Raw genomic sequence first — 17,208 nt, forward strand, 5'->3', positions numbered from 1 at the left:
TTGTAAACCGTTCACGGATCATTTAAGACAACCACGATAAAGGGACAACGAAGGCAACAACGATTCACCCGTGAAGGTTACACCTCATTCATAATCCATGAAATTACTAACTCCATATGGTTCGGAACCATGAAAGGAGGATTGAGGATGATGGTACGAAGTGAGTCATGGAGTCACATTCGCCCGTATTAGCCTCTACTCGATTCTTACAGCGGAAAGTTATGCCTGCGATCTCAAAGGCATACAAACAAAGATTCAATTTGCTCCAAACTATTATTAAGCTAAATTGGTTGAATTTTAATGTAACATATAATTCTAAAATATCGTGATCACTTGAATTAATAACAAGATTAAAAAGGAACCTAAACCGGTTGTCTAAATTATCTTATTAAGCGTGATTTTCAATTACATATTCCCTTTAACCATCCAATATGGTGATCATAAAATATAATAAAATCAACATTAATATTGGAAGCAATTTAACAATAATCCAACAATATAAAATCGTTAGAAAAATAATGGAAATAAAAGGAACATGATTCCTTACTTTGATTTTGCTTGCTTGCAACTATAAAACAATAAACGAGTTAGTAACTTCAAGGAAATAAATAAAACAATAATTAAAATTAAATTAAATAGAGTTGATTTGGGGCCAAACCCTCAAACAGTTCTACCTTTCACGCCTTGGTTTAAGGACAGAACCTTGGGTAAAGTACGGACTCCTTGGCGTGCTTGAGGGAGGTATTTTGAGAGAATAAGGTAGGCTAGTGTTTAGGCTAGAGCATAAAAGAGAGAAGAGAGAATTAATCGATGCCACGAACAACAAAAATAAGGGGGTATTTATAGGGAAAATGAGCAGAGGGAGGACACGGAACCCTAAAAAGATAAAAACCCTAAAAATAATGCCGCGACACGTCAGCAGAATGCCGCGACACGGAAAAATATGCCGTAACACGGTACACCTTAGTGTGACGTGGGGAAATCTGGTGTGACGGGGAAAGAATCGACCTACAGAAGATAAAAGCGCGTGAAGGATTTACGCGGAGAAAACGCGGAACAGCCCCGTGTCACGAGATGGGCACCGTGACACAGTAAATTATGTCGTGACGCGGTAGAATTTCCCGTGACGCGGCACCTATTTCCGTGAGACGGTGGAATTTATTTCCATTTTTGCGTCCAAATTCACTTTTACCCTAATTACGCTCAGCATATTTTTAGTGTCGTTTCATAATTTCGGGCTATTTCAGTTTATTATTTATTAATTGGGATAAAATAATAAATAATAAGAAATGAATAAAATGGTTTGGGCCAAAATAAAAATTGGACTATGCTTTGACTAAACATTAGGACTGATTTTATGAACTGAGTTTGTTAGAATATGAATTTTAAGCACTCCCGGGATTAAATACAAAACCCTACCAATAATGGCGGTCAAAAGTTGTTCTTCATCGGGTTTGATTTCGGGGAGACATTTTTAGGTGTCTACAGAAGCCCCCACTTTGAATGAGTTTGTAGAAACGTCAGTTTCGAAAACGATAGTCAAAGTAGTCGATAGGGACGGAGAATGATTTAAGACGTTCTGTAATCCTAAATCACTCTGTATACGCCAATACCTGCAGAAAAATGTTAGTTCCACAGATAAAAGAGTAAAGAAATAGAATGCTTATTTGACACTAGTGTATCGGTGACAAATGAGTTTGGTAGCTTCCTATGCTTGAAGGAATCAACCGGATGATGTTTCGTTGAGATACTTTCCATGCCCGAGGAAAGTCGACTAATGAGTTTGGTAGCTTTCTATGCTTCAAGAAATCTATCGGATGATACTTTCCATGCTTGAGGAAAGTCCACATATGAATTTGGCAGCTTTCTATGCTTGAAGAAATCCACTGGATAATACTTTCCATGCTTGAGGAAAGTTGAAAGGTGATTTTGGCAGTTTTCTATGCTTGAAGAAACCCACCGGTTGAGATACTTTCCATGCTTGAGGAAAGTCGATAGACGATATAATCGTTGACTCCTCCGCCTTGAGAGGTGGCGATGACCGATAATTTTCCATGCTTGAGGAAAAAACTTGTCTAATTATGAGATTGCAATTCACTGTGCATTGAGAACCTTGCGCCGTGAAATGATGGTGGTTCGATTGTCCCCGAATGTGGGCTGTAGTTGGTTCGCTTGACCCTGAACGTGGGTTATGGATGATTTACACCTTCAAGTCGACTATCTGACCATATTAGGTGCTTAAAATATCGAGAATGTGATTTTGATGCTTGTTAAGGGAAAAATGGTAATTTAGGTACCACTTAAATATTAGTTAGAATTTTCCGCGTATCTTCGGTTAGAAAATAATTGTCCAAAAGCTGTGGAAAATCGTTCAAACTTGGTCAAAGATGCCAGGAATATTCGCTGAAAGCTTCTATGTACTGTGCAGGTCACGCGCCTGTGCACCGTATCACGTGACTGGGTGCTGTGACACGGCAATATTTGCCGTCAAATGGTATAAAAAATGCGTGACACGAGATTCTTTTTCTTTGGTAAACTGGTCAATGTGCTTCGATTTCAGCGCTTTTGACCTGCAATTAAGCCGCGTCATGTCAGGCGTGCTGTTAAGCGGCAGGGGACACCGTATCACGGGGCATTACGCCGTGTCACGGTTCTTGTTTTTTTGCCTTTAAATTGAAAATCTTTGGCCTCTTTCTTCATTTCATTTTCTTCATTTTCTCATTGAGCTTGAGTTCACCACTTTGTTATTCTTAGCTCGTCCCCTTTTTTTTGTATTTTTTTTTCATTTTTTTTTGGCTCAGATTACCGCGTCGCGGCTGCCGACACCGGGACACGACTCCGGATACTGTGTCACGGTGTTTTTGAGGACCCTTTTCGGCTCATTCGCTGCTACTGCGTTGCCGTTTTTGCTGCGTCGCGGGGGCCCGGACCATGACACGACGTGAAGTACCATGTCACGGCTTGAAGTACCGGGTCACGGAGGTGTAGTTGCTATCGTTGCTGCTTTTCGACTTCCTTGCTGTGGTTTTTCGAGCCCCGTTCACTCGTTTCTTCACCATTTTCACTCAAAACTTTCGCAAACTTTCCCATTTTCGAATTCCTACAAGGATCCATGTAAGTTTTCTTGCCTTTTGTCTTGAATTTTGCTTCAAATGAGTAATTTCATGTTAAAACCCTTGAAAAATCAAATTGGGGGTTTTTTATTTTGAGCTTTTATGTTGAAATTCTTGCCATGATTTATCTTGTATATGAATGTATGTTAATTTGTGAGCAATTTGAGACTAAGTTTGCATGATTTGGTGAAGAAATGAGCAACTCACCATTTTTGGTACTACTTTGTGTGTGAAATGGTGTTCTTATTGTTCTTGTTGTTTCTTTGCACATGGAATGATGATAGAATTGTTGTAGATCTTGTAAAACATGCTATGATGTGCCGACTTATTATTTTTGTGCAATTTCGAAACATGCTCTTTTTTGTGTATGTACTACGTTGTCATGGAGAACATAGTATCATGCGATTAGGAGAACTGTAGTATTAGTTTGTCATGGAGAAACTAAGTAGTAGAAATAAATCTATTATTTTGCTAATTTCTAGCCTTGAGGTAAAAATTTAGCGCATAACAATAAATGCAACTTGGGGTAGCTGTTAAGCTGTTTTTGAATAAATAACTAAATAACTTAGAAAATGATGCTAAGTATTTAGATTTTTATTTTTTTTGTTTGAACATAATATCATGCCTAGACAACGAGATCGAGATATTTCTACTCGTGGCCGGCTTCAGGCTTTCCGAGAGGACACTTCCACGGTTCCCAAGGATATAGACGATGCCTTGGAGACCGAGCCTCGCCCCTCTACGAGTAGGGGTAGGTGGACTCCACCTTCGTGGACACCAAACAAGTTGGTTTTCTGTCGTGAGAACCATATTTCTCATCGTTCACTTTCCGGAATAGTCGATGGTGTGCTTCGCCATCATGGTTTAGGAGCTGGAGACTTGATTCTCCGGCTATACAGTATCATCACAGGGGATCCTACCACCAACGCCTTGTGGGAGTCTGCTGGTTTGGAAGATTTTTATTCAGCAGTTGTGGGATTTCGCAGCCCCCGGGGCTGTGGTTCGATAGTCGTCCGTGCACTGTTGGAGTATTTCTAGGATACTACCAACATTTTCCACTTCGCTTGGGGGGAGATGACGGTGACTCCTCTTGATTTCAGCATGATCAGCGGCTTGTGCTTTAACAAGCGGCCCGTCCGGCAGATTCCTGACCTCACTTGGGGGGGGGGGGGGGAGCGAGGCAGCGGAGTTGTTAGGTCCTGTCGTTCAGCATATCAGGACTGGACTTGTGCCTCGGGGTGGTCCTAGGAGTGGGCGATCAGAGTTAGCTTCTGTTCTTGCCCATGGTTTTGACATAGCTGAGACAACACCTGAGCAGCGAGTACAGATCTTTATCTTGATCCTTATTTTCGGGACTCTTTCTCATGATAGGAGTTCTCGTGCGCTTGTTTGTTACCTATCGTTAGTGAGATAGGATCCTTCAGTTGGGCTAGTATAGGATATGTTGATTTGCTCTCGTCGCTGCGTCATGGCTGCAGGCAGCTAAACAATCAGGCCCCTGTTACTGTTTATGGTCTGTGGAGAGTCGTAGAGGTGACGATCTTTTCCTCTTCATGTTTTGTTTTTACTGGTTTAGCTCATGTGCTTAGAGATTATTCTTGTTGCAGCTGTGGTTCCATGAGTACTTTCTGGGATTAGCCCCTCGACGGCGTCACGGAGCGGTCCACGATTTTCCTGTCGGTGCCAGTTGGCGTGACCGAGGTGAGTCACGAGTGGAGTCCGTATCTAGTCTGCACGGGCTGCTGCGTCGGGGCACCTCTATTATTGGTGTAAGGGTCGATTTCACAGTGTATTATTCTTCGGCATTTATTGCAATCTCGTATGGTTTTCAGATTTCTATCGAGATTTAATTTCGGCCTTGGGCTGGCATGGCCGACCTTCCCGAGGCTTTGGAGCTTTCGGCGTGCCGTACCGTCTTCTTTGGCCCATCACGCCTTGTTTGGTACCTTGAAGAGCGTGTTGTTCATCAGCACAGTGCTGATCGCTTTGTGGTGCCATTGCCTCTGCCTCATTCTATGTTACACTCACGCTTGTTGGGGGTGCTGTTGGACAGGAGGGAGCACTACCATTTTCCTTGGCAGGAGTTAGTGCGCATGGACGACAATTTTTCCTTGGACTTTCTTCCTCACTTGGCTCCTCCGCCCCGTCTTCCCGAGGTTTGCTTTTCTTTTAGAATTTATTTTGCTTAGTCCCTGTTTAAACCGTCGAATAACCTGATTATTCGATCGTGTTTTAGACAACTGTTCGTCGTAGGGTGAAGATCGAGGTCCTGCCTCAGTCTGTTCGTTACCCGGGGCCGAATGGCATGACTTAGGATCATATTGCTGATGCACCGGAGGGTTTCAGACAGGCGCAGGAGTCTCTACCTGATGAGTTCGAGCCAGTAAGCTTTCTGACACATCTTTCATTCTTCTTATTTCTACTTGTTACTGACTTTTTGGTTGCAGGTCACGCATTCGGATATGATGGGCTTTATGAAGTTGATTGATGCTTTGAAGTATTGTGTCACCAAGCTACGACGTGGTGGGAGTTGTCAGAGTGGCTCAGACAATGCTCATGAGGTATATTCATCTGTTTTCTCATATTTACCTTTTCCTACGTCACTTATATCTTTTCATTTTGTGTCTTTTAGGAGCGATGGAGGCGACGGAGGTCTCGCTCGCGCTCGAGGCATGAAGGCTCGGACGAGGAGGAGCCTAGTCACCGCAGACAATCCCCTGAGGTTTGTCGGCATTCTTAGACGCAGCGGCAGCAGCCTCAGACTTCTCAGCCATTTCAGGGGCTTCAGACTCGGTGGCCGCAATCTCAGTTTTCTCAGCCGTTTCAGGAGACTCAGTGGCAGCAGCCTCTGCCTTCTCAACCATTTTAGGAGACTAAGTGGCAATAGTCTTGGCCCTCTCAGCCATTCCAGCCTTCACAGCCTGAGTTTAGGCCGGTCATACTCCTACGGACCAAGGATTATTTTCAGTTCCATTGTCTAGGAAGACGCCTCCACCGACGCTTCCTACATCTTGGAGTCAGCCTACGCAATTTACCAGCTAGACAGGTTCTGCTTTGAGTATGTCTTCTGCTGGAGCTGTTGGTACTAGTAGGGACGCTACTCCTTGCACTCGGATGATGCAAGGTCTTTTTGGTCCCCTATTCCCTTACTCGCGGTCTCATGATGACACTGATCCCAGTTCTGACCGAGGGTTTTCATTATGCACTTGGTTGATGACACTTGACGCTATTTATGTACCATGACTCACTTTATATATTTTTTTCACACTTTATGTATTTGACATTATTTACTCAATTAGTGTGTATGTTAGTGTGTGCTTGAGACTGACTATGTGTGATTGTGTATTTATTAATTACGCAAAAAAAACGTTTTACAACTTCCCCCAATAAAAAGAAAATTAAAATTAAAATTAAAATGGGCTAAGTTTTATAACTTCCCAAAATAAAATAAAAATAAAAATAAAAATGGGAAAAGTTTTGTGCAACTTCCCTAATAAAAATAAAAATAAAAATGGGACAAGTTTTACAACTTCCCCACAGTAAAAAGAAAATAAAAATAAAAATTAAAATGGGACAAGTTTACAACTTCCCAAAATAAAATAAAACTAAAATTAAAATAAAAATGGGAAAAGTTTTGTACAACTTCCCCAATAAAAATAAAAAAAAAATAAAATAAAGGAGAATTTTATTAGGAATAAAACTCTCGAAAAATGGATTGAGGATAAACGGTGAAGGAAAATACAACAAAAATCCGGAAAAAATAGGTCAAGGATAAAAATTAAAAGCGCGTGACCACTGTGACACATGGAATTATACCGCGTCATGGGGTTGTCTGCCGTTCCACGGTGCATACTGCCGTGACACGGTATTTTATACCATGTCGCGATGCATAATCAGTGTAGCGATGCTTTTTGCGCGTGCAACTGGATAGTTTTTTTTTTTTTGCATTTCTGAACTCTTTTGGCTATAAAGTACGACCAGTTAATACGTGATATGCATAATTACGAAACACAAAATAACTAGAATTTCATATTTCAATAATAATGTCTCAGAATTTTGATAATACATTGCGTGACTGGTCATATTCTTTGACTAATGTAGATTAAAGAGAGCTAGAATTGTTTCATGTCAGAGGTTTATTAGCATTAATGCATGTAGCAATTGAACATGATTTTCTGCAGCAGCCTTAGATTATTGGAGAGTAGAAACTCATTGTTTCAAGTTCGATTATGATGAAATCTGTCCATTGCCGGAAAAATTTGGTGCTATCTTTGGCTTCCCTGCTAGAAATCTCGTTGCAATGCCTACTCTGCGTGAATATTATCACCAGGATTTTGAACGCCATCTAAATCTGACCAATCCAGATTTAAATAGAATTGTGTGTGGTAATGAAGCAGATCTAGAAAAGCTTGCAAATTTATATTTTAATCGTCCTGTCTCTAAGTCATATCATGTATATCGTACAAGGGCTTATATTTTTTGCATGTTTAGCAAGCTTTTATTTGAAAACGGTAGAGTAGGACATGCTAGTTTAGCATATGTTCTTGAACATGTTGAATCTGGAAGATCCCCTTTGCCTACTTGCCTTGGAAAACTTTGTGTGGTCTCGACGAAGCAAAAGTTGATCGGAAAGCCATCAAGAAGGGCTCTCTAGTACTGTTGTAGGTAAAAACGCGCTCTGGCTAACCTTCGTGACACATGGCAGGCACAGTGTCACGGTACTGCTTGCCGCGACACGGTGCTTTTTGTCGTGTCACGATGCTCCTCTGCCCCCCTTTTTTTTTATTTTTTATTTGTTTTTTTGCAAATTTGGTTGATGGAGTGTTTGGAACTCTTTGAAGCCCCGACGATATTGAAAAATATGGTCCCAATGATCTAGTTTGTAGGAAGAAGAATTATTCTACAAACATATCATATGATGATTGGAAGGTGTTCTTTGCAAAGAGAGAATTTTCCATTCGATGGGTGATACCTTGGTGGAGACTCAGGATGGTTGGGACGAATGATACACCATATTGTCGTTTCCTAGTATGTCAAAGTTGACCTTTTATTTCCCTTCCCGATTGATGCGACAATATGGACTTGAACAAGTAGTTACACGCTATAACGATAGTCCCCGTGAAGTATCATGGCATGAAAGTAATGTTCACAAGTATAAGATCTATTGGATTAGAAGGCCTATGTGGACTGTTTTTGCGAGTAGCCTTGCTCCTCCCCCCTTGTCTAGTGCATATAAGGCATGGTTGAATCCTCGAAGTAGGAGGGAGAGATTTGGATCACATCAGTTTGATGTGAAGGGAAGACTTGGAAGTAAGAAGGCGCCTCCTAAAGATCGTCTAGGTTCGCGAACACAAGGGATTGAATTTAAGACTCCTATAATGCCTAAAAAGAAGAGTTATGTAAAGGAAAGGGTAAAGAAAAGATAGTTTATAGGGAAAAACAACCTAAGAATTATAAAAGGGGTGAAAGGGATGAAAGTTCAACCAGAGATGTGACGGTTCGACCTACAAAAGATACACTTATGGTGAACGCCGACCTAGTTGAAAAGAAGAAGGAAGCTTCTAAAGTGAAGAAGGATCAGGCCAATATCGCTTTGCATTTATGATTTAAGTTTTAATAAGGCGTATGATGCCAATAGTTGTAGTCACATTTATTTCAATAAATAATAGCATATTTATTTATTTACTTTTTAATCTGAGTCAAGAAGTCGGATGTAATGGAAGAATTGAACAATTTATAAGAAAATCTTGGAAGTATTGCCGCGCCACGGTGAATATTGTCGTGTCACGACAGTTTTAGCCGCGTCGCGGTACTTCATACCGTGACACGGTTCTGCTTATAGTTTTTTTTTTGTATAAATTTCTTTGTGTCGCGTAAAGTTTTGCTGCTGTGCGGTGGATATTGCCGTGACACGGTTCTACTTACAGTTTATTTTTTTTTATTTATTTATTTTGAAATTTCTCTATGTTGCGTAAAGTTTTGCCGCTGTGCGGTGGATATTGCCGTGACACGGTTCTGCTTATAGTTTTTTTTTTTCCTCGAAATTTCTTCGTGGCACGGTGCCTTTGCTGCTGCATACGTTCGCCGAAATTCTGCCGTTTCGCTTCCTTTTCTGTCGTGCCACGGTGTTTTCTTTACGTGACACGATGGCTGTAGTTATGTGCACGAAGAAAGGATTTTTATTTTTAAAGTGGCCAGGCCCCTTTGAGGGTTTGCCTACGTATCCTTAAAAGGAATCAGGCCAAACGTAGCTCTATCGGGTCTTGAACCCTTGCAACTAGGCATAAAATTTCTTGATCCAAATACGTTTAATTATGGAAGCCGTTGCCCTCCATGTCCACTAATTGTGCCGCTCCCCCAAACAAAATGGATTTGACAATGTATGGACCTGACCAGTTTGGTCTAAATTTTCCTCTTGGATCCAACACGTTTTTGCGAAGTGCCTTAAGTACAAAGTCACCTTCTTTGATATTCCTAGTCTTGACTTTTTTGTTGAAATGTTGTGCCATACGCTGTTGGTAGATTTGGACATGATGCAAAGTTGCCAAGCGTTTTTCGTCAAGTAAGACTAGTTCATCATATCTCGCTCTAATCCAGTCGACTTCATCCAGTTGGCTTTCCAACACGATTCATAGAGAAGGGATTTCGAGGTCTACTAGTTGCACAGCTTCAACTCCATAGACCAAAGAGAAAGGGGTAGCCCCAATTGATGTACGAACAGAAGTTCGATAACCCCAAAGAGCGAAATGTAGCTTGCTTGGCCAATCTTTGTAATTTTCCGTCATCTTTTCGATGATAGTTTTCACATTCTTATTGGCCGAGTCAACCACACCATTTGTTTGTGGTCGATAGGGTGACGATATGTGATGTTTGATATGATATTTTTGTAACAATTCTGCGCACTCGGCATGGAAATGTGTTCCATTATCACTGATCATTTCGTGCGGTACACCATAGCGACATATAATGTTTTTCTCGATAAAATTGAGCTATCAGTTTTGCTGTGAGTTTAGCATATGAAGCAGCCTCGACCCATTTGGTTAAGTAGTCAATTACTACAAGGATGAACTCGTGTCCTCCTTGTCCGGGTGGTGTTATCTTCCCAATGATGTCGATTCCCCAAGGTAGAGAAAGGCCATGGAGAAGTCTATGTGTAGAGAAGCGAAGGTGGAACGTGTTGCAAATTTGCGTATACTTGACACTTCATACATTTCTTTACATATTCGTGACAGTCTGTCTCCATGGTAGTCCAATAATAACCGTGTCGTTGAATCATTTGGACTAACATGTTAGCATTCATATGCGTTCCACATATTCCGACGTGAAGGTTTTCCATGGTTCTATATGCTTCTCTCTTAGCTATGCATAAGAGATTTCTCCCATGAGCGGTCCTTTTGTGGAGTTCTCCCATGATGAGGACATACCGTGAGGCCAGGAGCCTCAAAGCACGGCGTGCCCTTTTATTAGTGTTAGGAGGGTATTCTCCCTTCGTCACATAGTTAAGGATATCTGTATACCATGGATCTTCATCTTCTTCTTGCGATTCTTGTTCATCATCAAGTGCATGAACATAAGTTGGCTCGTATCTTCTTTTTATGATCAATGACATTCGAATTGTGTCTCTTGGAATTCGCACCATTGATGCCAACTTAGCTAGTGCGTCGGCAAACTGATCCTCTTCTCTAGGCAAATATGTGTATTCTACTTCATCTAGTTGCTCCGTGAGAGTTTCCAGATGAGCTTGATACATAGCGAGACTTTCACTTCTCACTTTCCATCTCTTGGAGATCTGGTTGATGAATAGTGACGAATCGCCGTAGATTCTGAGATTCTTAATTCCAAGGGCGACAGCTGAATCTAATCCCAAGATGCATGCTTCATATTCTGCAGCATTATTGGTTACATCAAAGTCGAGCTTCATGGAAATTGAGATGTGTTCTTCGTTGCGCGATACAAGCAAGACTCCTACACCACAACCCTTTTGGTTTGAAGCTCCATCGAAATAGAGCGTCCAGTTATCATCCTTAGTCATTAGTAGATCCTCATAAGGGAAATCATACTCTTCTTCTTCTTTCTTAGCTTCGTCCAATGGAAAATCTGCTAGGAAGTCAGAAACTGCAGAACCTTTGATGGCCTTTTGTGGTATGAATTTCAAGTCAAATTGAGCAAGGTTGACTATCCATATTGATAATCTGCCATTGAGTGTTGCCTTTTCGAACAGGTACTTGAGAGGATCAATCTTTGACACAACATGAACTGTATGAGTGAGCATGTAATGCCTTAATTTTTGTGCGGCCCACACTAGTGCGAGACACAACTTTTCAAGTGGTGTGTACCTGATCTCGTAACCCTGAAGCTTTTTACTAAAATAATAAATTGCGTTCTCTTTGCTTTCGATTTCTTGTGCTAGCATTGCCCTCATCGTTTCTCTTGTGACCGTAAGGTAGAGTCGAAGAGGAAAGTCAGGTATTGCTGGTGCTAGCACAGGTGGGTTTGCCAGGTATTCTTTGATCTTCTCGAAAGCTTTTTGGCAATCGTCATCCCATGTAACTGGAACGTTCTTCTGTAGCTTCTTGAATATAGGTTCACATATCGCAGTGAGTTTGGATATGAACCTACTTATATATTGCAACCTTCCGATAAAACCTCGAATTTCCTTCTCAGTCTTGGGTGGTGGCATGTCCATGATTGCCTTGACTTTTGTGGGATCTATTTCAATCCATCGAGAACTGATCACACAACTAAGTAGTTTGGCTGATGTAACTCCGAATGCACACTTTGCCGGATTCAATCTCATGTTATACTTACAGAGTCTTTCAAAGAATTTGCGAAGTGCAATGATGTGGCCTGGCCGATCTTTTAACTTGACGATCATGTCCTCAACATAGACCTCCACCTCTTTATGTATCATATCATGTAATAATGTTGTGGCTGCTCTTTGGTAGGTGGCACCCGCGTTTTTCAACCCGAATGGGATTACCGTATAGAAATATGTTCCCAATTGTGTGATGAATGTGGTTTTATCCATGTCTTCCTCAGCCATTAGTACTTGATTATATCCAGCATAGCCGTCCATGAATGATAGGAGTGCATGGTTTGTTGTGTTGTCGACCAGAATGTCAATGTGAGGTAGAGGAAACCCATCCTTTGGGCTTGCCTTGTTGAGATCCCTATAATCAACACACATTCAGACCCTTCCATCTTTCTTTGGAACTGGAATCACATTAGCTATCCACTCTGGATACTTAGACACTTTAATGAAACCTACAGCCAGTTGTTTTCTAATCTCTTCCTTGATTTTAAGAGCCACATCCGGTTTCATACGGCGTATCTTTTGTTTGTCAGGCTTCATACCTGGAATGAGTGGTATTGTATGCTGAGCTATATCCCTGTCAATCCCTGGCATATCTTGGTATGACTAAGCAAATACATCAACAAATTCACTAAGCAAGTTAATTAGTTGACTTAGTGTTAATCCAATTTTAACTTCTTTGAAAGTCGTATCATTGGAAATATTAATTGTTTCCGTATCCTCAACAATTGCAGTTTTATTTTCGTGTTCTTCCATTGCTCTTATTATTTCTTTGTCATTTTTATCATTAGCAAAGCAATATTAATCAGGGTTAGGGGAATGACACGCATCATAAGAGAAGGTACTCATTTCATTGAATTCATTGGTCATTACATCAAACAGGGCAAGGTTAGCTGAGACCTCGCTGGAATTATTTAGAATAAAGGGAGGAGACTCGATAAGAGGCTCAACACTAGCAGGAACTACAGAAGAAGACTCAGTAGCAGAAAGGGGGTTGGCCTTAGATCCTAAAGACTCATCAACAGACTCAGACTTGGACCCAGACGATTCAGATTCATCAAACATAGGACCTTCGCTAGTGGTCACTTCCAGCTTTTCTCCACTCGGCGTAGTGATATTCACCGTCATGCGCCACCCCTTTAGAATAATGTCTGCCGGGACAATTAACTCGGAAGGGTCAAAATCATTGCTCGATATAACAGCTTGAATGAGCTCGGAATTGTCATTGTTAATAGGCTTGGTGATGCGAGGTGGATTCTAGGTCGTTGAAACTAAAATTCCTCCAATCAAAACTAAATTTGTAACCAAACATACACCTAGTAATAGGGGCAAGTTCGGGTCGAACACTAGGAATGGGGGGAAGTTAGCTATTGCCAAAGTCAAGCTATTTCGAAGCGTAAAAGGGAATGTAGGCTATCTAAGTTCAACTAAACAAACAAAGCATAATTTCGAAAAATATTCTAAGTTAGAACTTCGGCCGGCAACCGGCTGATGTCCTTGGACATCCTGTTTTCGTAAACATAGTCGTTCTTTAGATTATCCTGGTCAGACGGCTATGGGTTGGCCTATTAGGTTAGTAAATCTTTATGAAGTAAGGAAAAGTAGGTCTCTTTCTACCCTTTCCTAGAGCCAAACAAAATTTGTAAACACTCGACCAACCTAATATGAGTATATGGTAAGTCAAGGGTCGAACCCAAAGGAATGAGTAGGTGCAAGCTATAGCCTAGGTCAAGCTACTTTGAAGATTTTAGAAAGATAGGGTTGGTAGCTAAGGTATCGAGAAAGCTAGATAAATCGAGAAATTGAATATACTAAACACTAGGGATATAGGTTCCACATGCAAGCTCAATGATTATGCTAATTGAAGGATCACTCAATCAATTCAAATATTACAAAGGACAAACAATAGTTACAACCAAAGGAATTCAAGAGCTATCTCCTATAAGCTAAGCTAGGGTTCGCTATGAATGAACAACTAGGAAAATCACAATCAAATTCAATCAATTAAAGCAGTTCTCAAATTAAGGGTTCATGTCATTGAAATTTGCAATGCAATCTAGATTAATCATATAGGTTGATCAATCCTAGTCTAATTAATCACATGCACAACAATGTCAACAAATTTAATTGCAACAATTCAATCAATCAAGGATCATCAACTAGTAAAAATCATCAATCAAGCATGCTTCCCTTTTCCCTAGCAACTAATCTACTCACTAATCATGGTGAAATTGAAAAACAAAACAAATTCAATCACAATCATATTCTTTTCAAGTTTAATCAAGAAGAAATTCAATCACTCAACAAATTCTAAAGTAAAGAAGGAAATTCAAATCAAACATTCAAGAATTAAAGGAAATTGCAATAAAAGTAAATTCAAAGGAAAGAGATCTCACAAACTTTCATTGATGTGATGAAGAAATCCAAGATCAAGTTGAAATCAAAGATCAAATTCAAGTACAATCAAGTAATCTTAAGCTTCTCTCTCTACTTTCTCTTTCTACTAAATCTGGAAAATAAGTGTCAAGTACAAAATAAGTCGTCCCCTCAAAAAAGGAAAATTCTAAGGGTATAAATAGAAGAATCGAGCGAAGGGGGTCGGGACAAGCAGTTCATGCGCACCACCCAAGCTGCGCGCGCGCATAGCTGGGTTTGCGCGCACGCACCCCCTGTGCCGCGAACGCGCACCCCTGCTTGGTGCTCGTGGCCTTGCCTCTTTCGCTTGCTCGATCAATCTCCGCGCTCCCGAGCATCCCTATCATTGGTGCACTCGAGGCGATGCTCGTGAGAAGGGCAACTCCTTTATCTTCCAAGCACTTGAACGCCTCAAGCAAGAGCATCGCTTCCAAGGCCCTCGAGCTTGTAGAGCTAGCTTGAATTGCATATTTGGAATCCCGAACTTAGCTCCATCAACTTTCTTGAATGCGCTCGAGCTTTCTCCTTGGTGATCAAACCTCGAGAAACTCAACACATCAACAAAACAAGTCAAGGAAACAAAGAAGCGAGAGAAATAGTCGAGAAAAGAACAAAATGACAAGAAAACCATTAAAAGCATGCATTTCTCTAAACTTACACATAAACACGAAAAGCAAGCATTATTATATAAAAACACGGCAAAAAGGAGTAAAAATGAGAGTAAAAATATAAAGAAAACCTAGACTAAGAGTGCCATAAATGACACTCATCATAAAGATTGCATTAAAATAAAAGAAATCCTTACAAACTTTGGTGAAATCAAAGGAAATTGTGCTTAGAATCATCAATCATTAACCATGAATTTCTCTCTCTAAAAATCTAAGAACAAGTGTTTCTCTCTCTAAAAAGTCTAATTCTAATTCTCTCATTCATTCCCAAAAACAATTCTCTTTCTAAAAATTAGTTAGATCGTCCAAAATAGACCGGTATAGGCACGACCTTCTTCAAGAGGATGCGTGGCTGCGGAAAAATGGGTACGGAACAGGGGGAGCAACAGGCGCAGCCGCGCCAGCGCCACGCACGGCCGCGCCATAGTCGCGCGCGCCCGCGCCAGGGAACAAGGCAACCTTCTTCCCCTTCACCTTGATGCTCCTCACATGCTCCACTTGGTGTGCTTGATGAACACGGAGCATGGCAGATCTAAAAACACCTCAACGGTGGGTTCAACACCAGAATTGGTGCCCCCACGGCTTGGATGCACGACCTAAGGTTACTTGGAACTTGCACATCTCCAAACTTGGGCTTCAAATGGAGAACACTAGACATCCTAATCAATGCAAAACTCAAGAAGAAGTCTTGGGAATCCTTGGACAACGATCTTAACCTAAAAATGAAAGAAAACAAGCAAATAAAAGAGAAAAAGACAAGAAAAACCAAGAAATGCATGAAAATTGAAAATCAACTAAGGAAAGTGCAAACTAAAGAAATAAAGAGCAAAACTAAGGGAAAAGGAATGAAAAGAGCTATAAAAGCAATCTAAAATCACCCTAAAAGAGAACAAATGAGTGCCATAAATGACACTCATCAAATTACCCCAAGCTAAACTTTTGCTCGTCCTCGAGCAAAACCAAGCAAGCAAGAAAAAAGATGAAAAACAAGCCATAACTCCTCTAAATCGCTCTAGAGGACGAGTGATGATCTCGTAAGGGTTTCCTAAGAGATTAACCCATAACTCTCAACAAACAAACATGAGGCAAATTACAAAGTAAAAGAAATAAAAAGAAAAGTAAAATCAAAACCTTTACGACTTGGACTTTACAAAATGACTACACTTGAAATGAATAAACAACTTTCTTAAGTAAATAGGGGTATGTATGTTCCAAGATATCAGAGGTTGATAGAAACATAGAATATGCTAAGCGTAGAGAACTAGTTATCACAATCCACCTTCATCCCATTTGATCTTATTGCGTTCTCCCTATAGTCTCAAATCTCCCTCTAGAGAGCATCTCAATAGCTCCTCGAAGGAGCAGGAAAAGAACATATTTTAGGCTACTCGACGTCTTGACTTTGCATCCCCTCTCCTTAGGCTTTAACTCATAAGTCCCTCCCCCGATATGTGACTCAACCTCTAGGTCAAAAGGACTTTCCCAAAGGTTGTAACGTAAGGGAAAAAGGGTGGGGGTAGGCTTAAAATTTAGAATTTGGTGGTAATCGTAATTAGTGAAGCAAAAGGGTGATCAAACCTTCTCCTCATAACCAAGTGATCACCAAACAAAAACAAACTAAGACTCCCAAGCTTATTCAAACCTATATTCACAATCATATATACAAAAAGCGTAAACGCTTCTCCCCCAAGCTTAAAGAAAGCATTGTCCTCGCATCAAGACAAGACTTCCCTTGGGGACTCAATCCTCCATAGAAAATTTGTATGATTTGGTAAGTCGGGATTCCATGGTGAGGACATTCTTGTTGATAATCCTTGTATCTTTCCCAAGCCTCATACAAACTCTCACTAGGCTTTTTCTTAAAACTTTGGATTAGAGTTCTTGCCTCAGCAGTCTTCTTTCGAGGGTGTAAAAGCGAGAAAGAAACTCTTTGGTGACCTCATCCCAAGTTCTCAAGGAATTAGGATTCACTTCCTTATGTAGCCACTCCAAAGCTATTCTGATTAGAGAGAATGGGAATAACTTGAGCCTTATGAATTCTTGAGAAACGCCATTGACCTTGATTGTGTTGCAATACTTCTCAAACTCTTTGAGATGATTTAGTGGGATTTCGTGCTTGGCACCACTAAATTGCCTTCGTTCTATCATTGTTATCATCGCCAGTCTTATCTTAAAGTCCCTAGCCGGTGTTGTTAGCGGA

The 17,208-nt window shown here is 40.8% G+C and overlaps 1 non-coding gene across 1 annotated transcript; it reads left to right on the plus strand.

Moving 5' to 3' along the window:
• Nucleotides 1–16,789: 16,789 nt before the first annotated feature.
• Nucleotides 16,790–16,895, plus strand: LOC145583588 (small nucleolar RNA R71). Its single transcript, XR_014100221.1, has one exon. It is a non-coding gene; the product is annotated as a small nucleolar RNA R71 (small nucleolar RNA).
• The last annotated feature ends 313 nt before the right edge of the window (nucleotides 16,896–17,208 follow it).

The sequence above is a fragment of the Chenopodium album genome, chromosome 15 (genome assembly GCF_948465745.1).
Source record: "Chenopodium album chromosome 15, dcCheAlbu1.1, whole genome shotgun sequence".
Taxonomy (NCBI): Eukaryota; Viridiplantae; Streptophyta; class Magnoliopsida; order Caryophyllales; family Amaranthaceae; genus Chenopodium; species Chenopodium album.